The sequence below is a fragment of the Meriones unguiculatus genome, chromosome 1 (assembly GCF_030254825.1).
Source record: "Meriones unguiculatus strain TT.TT164.6M chromosome 1, Bangor_MerUng_6.1, whole genome shotgun sequence".
NCBI classification, from domain to species: domain Eukaryota; kingdom Metazoa; phylum Chordata; class Mammalia; order Rodentia; family Muridae; genus Meriones; species Meriones unguiculatus.
In genome coordinates, this window is record NC_083349.1 from 9,454,597 (window position 1) to 9,461,004 (window position 6,408).

The following is a 6,408-nucleotide window of genomic DNA, read 5'->3' on the forward strand; positions in this document are numbered from 1 at the left end:
CAGAGTGCACAGCTTTCTAGTGGCTCCTATTTCCCTTAGTGTGGTACGAGCACCATGACTGAACCAGCCTTCTTCAGGGGAGTCAACATCCTCTGCGGTTTCCTCTTCAGTGCCCATCCTTACTCTGTCTCTGGATCCCATTCAGGGTCCCATGCTGTATCCTTGTCTCGCATCCTGGGGCTCCTTGTGATAGTATCTCCTGCTCCTTTGTTCTCATGACCTTGAAGATTCTGAAGAGGGCTGGTCAGGTTTTGTAAACTGGCCCTGTGGCAATCCACCTGACATTTTCCTCTTCTGTAGAGTGTAAGGGGAAGGGCTCAGGGAAGAGGAGCACACAGGTCAAGCGTCACCCCGCACATAGGTCAAAGGTGCATCTTGCTAGCGTGATGCACCCTACTGATGTCAGTCATCTGTAAAGGTGGCAATCCTTAGTTTCCCCTCTTTGACAGTCATTCCTCTCTCGCTCCTTCCAGATCCCTTCCCATGAGGTGCTCCCAGGAAGACCTTAGTGTACCAGCAGCCCACACTGAAGGACAAGGAAGGCCGAGTGTCCACCTAATGTACAGGTGTATTGACTCTCCCTGCTTATCTCTTAGCTGTGCCAGGGTGGACTGTGAATACACATTTTATACTCGGGACTGGCCAGTGCCGCTGAGTGACTCTGCATTTCAGACTGGGAACTCACAGTGTGCACCTATGTCCTTCTCAAAAGCCTTTTCCATAGTGTATGTGTGTGTATAAACATGTATGTGCACATGTATATGCATGTATGTATGCATGTGCCTATCTATGTACATGGGTGCACATGCAACCTATTTAGATGCATGTGCTATGTGCATCTGCATGTGTGTATGTAAGAATGTGTGTATACGCATTTGTATGCTTGTGTGGAGGGTGTGTCTATGTGTTTGCCATGTCTGTGTAAATGTGTGTAATTTATGTGTATGTGTTTGTGTGCATATGTGTGTGCATGTGAGTGTTTGTGCATATATGCATTTGTCTATGTGTATGTTTATATGTGTGTTTATTATGTATGTAGGTGTATGGTTATCTTGTGTATATATGTGTATTAGTGTGTGTGTTTGTGTATTATATATGCATGTATACTTATGTGTTTGTATGTGTGTCTGTGTTTGTATGTCTATGTGTAGGTTTGTGTATGTGTGTAGGTTTGTGTATTAGTGTGTGTGTGTGTGTGCGCCAGCATCTTCTTACTTATCTGACACAGGATGTCCCAGGCTAAGCTGTTCTATTCCCTGCCTGGCCTGGATCCAGTCATTTCCTTGGGAAGCTCTTGTTCTTTTTCTTGAGAGCAGCATTAGAAAACAAGATCCAGTCACAAGCTGTGTCACTGTGCTGCTTCTAGGCCTCTCTGCTGACAAAGAAAGAAAGGCATGTGTCAACACCATGGATAACATCCCTCCACCTCTCTGTTTCTACACTAAGCTGCACACCAACTCATTGCTCACATCTCCAATTTCCACCCATCACCCTGGATCATCCCACCCTTGCCTAAGCAAGCAAAGATGAAGCAAAGATGAATTGACTGTTCATCCCCAGCATACTTGCAGCATGGCTTCATAATGGTCAGCCACGCCCTGTGAAAAATGGCTTCATCGGTCCGGGGGCAGTGGGGCAGTGTGCAATTCGTTCTTATGTTGCCACCACCAGTGAGAGGACCCAGCTCACAGCAGTGGTTTGGCTTGTCTCCTGCTCTTCCCCACCACTTCCTACAGAATCTTTCCTCACTGATTTTTGTTTGGTTGGTTTTTCAACAAAAGAAGCATCCAAGAAAGGTTAAGGCTGTGTGACTCATTCTCACGCTAAGGACACTGGTTTTGCTCTTGGCTCTGGTGCTGAGGAGGGTCTAGGAGAGGGGTCTGATCATTTAGGATGATCTGGTGGGGAACGGTCTCTGGTTCTTTCTGTTTTAACTTGGTGTGTCCCTCACTGTTCTAGTCTTTCCTTCAGGGAGACAGGAGCCACTGGGCAACTTCCTTGTGCTGAGCTCTGCACAGGCTGTGGAGAGGTGAAGACAAACTATGTCAGTCCGACCCTGGGGACAGAGATGCAAACACCACAGCCTTGTCTGGCTGGCGCTGCTGCCTGAGAACAATCCTGGGAAGATGACAGACATAAGAATGTGAACTGAAGTGCCTAGAAGAAAGCCACAGTGATGTTAAAGATCCTACAGGGCTGATTGAGTGATTAGAACTTCCCTGATTGTGGAGTGTTGGAACATTGTAGGTCTGGAGTCAAACTACCTTAGACTGCCTTTAAAAGCCTTCCTAAAAGCCATTCAATGTCCATCTCCACATGTGACCTAAAATCCTTGTGATTAGGACGTAAAGCTTTTTGGAGTGCACAACATACGCCTAGTTTCTGTCAACCTGAAGGCTAACAAGGTCACCCGATGGCATCTGAGGACTACTGCAGAGATCCCCCTCCCCACACACCAACTCATTGTTCCGTCATTGCTGTTCCGTCAATTTTATTTTCTTCTACTTTAGGACCTCGTGTATCCTAAGCTGGTTTTAAACTCTGTAGGTAGCCAAAGATGACCTTGAACTTCTGATCCTCCTGTCTTTACCTGTAGAGTGCTGATCCCATACCTGGTTATAATGATCTGGGAATGAAAGCCAGGTTTCAGTGTATGCTAATTAAGCATTCTACCCACCGGGCTATGTCCCACCTCCTACCAATCTACTTGGAAAGTGCCTTGATTTATGACTTTCTTTGTTCTGTTACTATAAAAACTTCATGGAACAGTTAGCATGTTGGAGCACGGATTCTGAGGTGACCTGAATCTATGTTCCTGGGTTACAGTCACTCATATGGTTGTAGAATAAGCCATCTTTTATTTTCTTTGAGGTGAGAACTAGGATTTTTGTTGTTGTTGTTGTTGTTAACAGAATAATTATAGAAAAGATGGGCTAGCAACAATAGCAGCCGTTGTGAGCTGTGAGCAAAGCACAACCTCAGGCTCCTCCCTGACCTACTGACTCATTAACATGGTAACATGCTTGATACCTCATTTGACATAGTAACAGACCAGCGTTTTCTCATTGGTACTGGCCCAGCATTCACCCCACTTGTGGGATGACACAGCCACTACTGACTCGGAATTCAGGTTTCCCTGATGGAGTGGAAGCGTGATGTCATTCAATCCCTTAGTAGCCTAAACACCGCACTTAGGTGGCCCTTTGGAGGAATCACGCCACCTGTTTTTCCCAGGATGGGAAAAAGAGGGGCTGTATATTGGTCAGCATCCCAGTGAGCTATTCTCAAGATTGGGCTGCCTTGAGGGAGGGCAGACATCCTCCAGTCCTGGTCCTCTCCAGTCGCCCTCTCCATTCTGTATTGATCACTGTTGACAGATACCCAGACCCTGGGAAGAAAGGAAACTGTAAGTGGTAGAGCTCTCGGGGCTGAGTGGAGGCCGGGAGTTGCTGCTGGATCGGAGCCTTCTCAGCTGCAGGTTCTTTCTACCCAAACTCGTTTTAAAAAGCTTGTCTCAGGAAGGCTAGGACTCAGTGCAGTCATGTTGGAAGGTCTGTGTGTCCTGATGAGAGAAATACCATATGGAGAATTTCTGTTCCATCCTTTCCATTACACTTCCAAGGTTCATCCCCACTCCTGCCCTGCCACAGCCAACATGTCGCACGGCCGAGCTCTCACACAATCCAGAAGGGCTAAGGAAAATTTCATTTCATCCTTATCTCTTGCTCTTTTTTTCTTTTCCTACTGCCAAGGACCCCAACAAGAAAGAAGAGTTTAGGATTCCAGAAAGTAACACATTCATTTTGCATAGAAGCAATGAGAAGCTCAAAGCAGCAAAGACTCATTTACATGAAATCACACCACAACCTGTAAAGTCCGTGGCCACAAGCCAGGACTATCCACATCAAACCAGTGAGTTCTCTATCACTCAGTCTCTTCTCCAATGATCCGGCTTCCCCTGCAATGGAAGGCACAGTGGGACAGCCTGGATGCCTGACCCTCCCTCAGGCCTGGGAAGGTCAGTGTCCCTATTAGAGTTGGAATCCCACTTGAACCCTTGAGGGATGGAAGGTCTTCCTCTCATACTCTGTGCTTCTAGCAGCCTTCAGAGCCTCCTCTGCTGTCAGGGCTAAAAGTCAGAGTGTCCCCAGAGTGAAAGTGATGGGAATTTCAGATGCCTGCTCTACACAAGGCAGCCAGAAAAAGGAGGAGCTAAGCTTACTGTCTGGATGTGGAGAGGGCCATAGAGAGCACCTCTGAGGAAGGCCTTCGGGAGCTAATGCATGGGGCCTTGCTGAAAATCCAATGCCTCCTTCATTTCCGCTTCAGCAAGTTTGAGACAGAAGCTACCCCTGCTGTTTCTGTAGAAAGCATACCACCTCCCTAAGACAAGAACATCTAAAAAGCACTGTGGCCAGGTGTTTCGTCACCAAGAGAACCTGCCGATTAGCAATGTGAACATCAGAGCTAATAGAACCTTTAGAACCACCCTAAATGGCAAGACCCGAGGTGCTGAGTGGCCTTTGCCATTGGTGCTCTTGGCACACCAGAAACCATTCTGGCTCTGGTTTCCTGTGCCGCTGGAACCAACATGCTGAGTGCTTCCAGGAATCACCGATGCCCAACGTCAAGTTTTCTATCATAGTGCTGCTAAAAGCACCTGCCACTGGGAATTAGCTAACGTCAGGTCAATACTTAGAAAAGTCTACCAAAAAGACTAAATAAAGAGCAAAAGTTCCCAGGAGTGGAAAGCTAACTACCCTATGTATTTCTTTCCGTTCCCCTCTCTCGTTCCTTCCGAACATTCCCTTTCTCCCTCCCCATCCCTTCCTTCCGCCACTTGCACATCCAGGGAACATTTTAATTTTGGAAAGAAATGGGAAATGAGCCAACCAGTCTGTGAAGTGAGTTTGGAGTGTGAGAGGGAGGGTCGGAAGGAGACATCTCAGTTTCTGCTTGGGGTGGGAAGTTCTGGAAAACCAGTAAGCACAGAAGCTTTGGTCCTCAGGGCAGCCTTTGGGAACATCTGGATGCTGAGAGATGTACAGACTCAATGGTCATCACAGACAGGGCCAGTGACCCTCAGCCCAGAAAGACTTTGGTCAAGGGTAGAGGCTGAGCTGTCTGTTACCTGAGAAAACCATTCAACCCAGTGTCACTTAATCCTTACCTGAGGCTTTTGAAATATGTGACAGTTAAATCTTTGTGGTGTGTGTGTGTGTGTGTGTGTGTGTGTGTGTGTGTGTGTGCAATCTAAGGCATCATTCCTCAGATGCCGTTTGCCTTGTTTTTGAATAGAGTCTCTAACTGGCCTGGAGCTGGTAGGTTGCAGTAGCTAGGTTGACTACCTAGGTTGACTAGCTCGACAACCTAGCAGGCTAGGTCAACTGGTCTGTGAGACCCAAGGATCTGCCAGTCTCTGCCTCCCTGGTGCTGGGTTGATGATAATGTGCCACCATACCCAGCACTGACAGTGCCAGAAGGTGCTACGTATATCACTGCAGGAGGAAATGCAAAAGCGGATTAGCCAGCTGTAGCCAGATGTGCCACAACACTGACCCCTGGGCAGTATAAGGCCATTGGAACAATAATGGCATGACTGTTCCTGGGATAACCAGTTACTTTGTGGCTGGGTTTGAGTGCTATTTCATGAGATGGAATACGTAACTAATGGATACCGTAAACCTGGTTAAAGGTCTGTGGATTGGAAGAGCATGGGCCTGAGGAGAAAACATGCTATTGTTGCTTCCTTAAGCAGACATGTCCAACTGCCTTCTAAATATTCACCTTTATGCCCATAGACGAGTCCCACCCTCACAACAGGGCAGAAGGGGGTAGCTAATGCAGAGACTCGTATCTAGTCAAAGTACTGAGACTAAGTGGCCAATGGGAGCGCAGGCTTTCGTGAAACATCTGCATCACCCTGCAACTCCAAGGCCCAGGGACTATGGCAAAAGAGAGGGTCGAAAGGATTTTTGAGACAGAGGATGGGAGAAAGGTCACAAAACGCTGCCATCCAGATGGGGCATAGCCAACCATGAGGTACCAACTATTCTTGAGAGCTGATGGCTGTTAACGGACACTGCAGGAGGCTGTGTAACTTCCTCCAGTGGTGCAGCCTCGGGCGGACTAAGTGGAAGAAGGAAAAGTTTAAAGGGAAAGGAAGGGAGATTCCGATATACTGGAGAGTAACGGCAGAAAATTATAGCCACAATGCGCTTTGTGTGTGTGAGGACCATGCAGAAGCTAGGCAGAAGGGTAGCTGTTTCCGAAAGGAGTCCTAAATTCAGGCTACCTTACCCAGGGATGCCAGAGCACGGCTGTGTGCCAGTGCTGTCCCTCTGCTGCCCGCCAGGCATCCTGCCTCCCAGATCAGCTGTGCTTGCTGTTGTAATTAAACAGTTTACA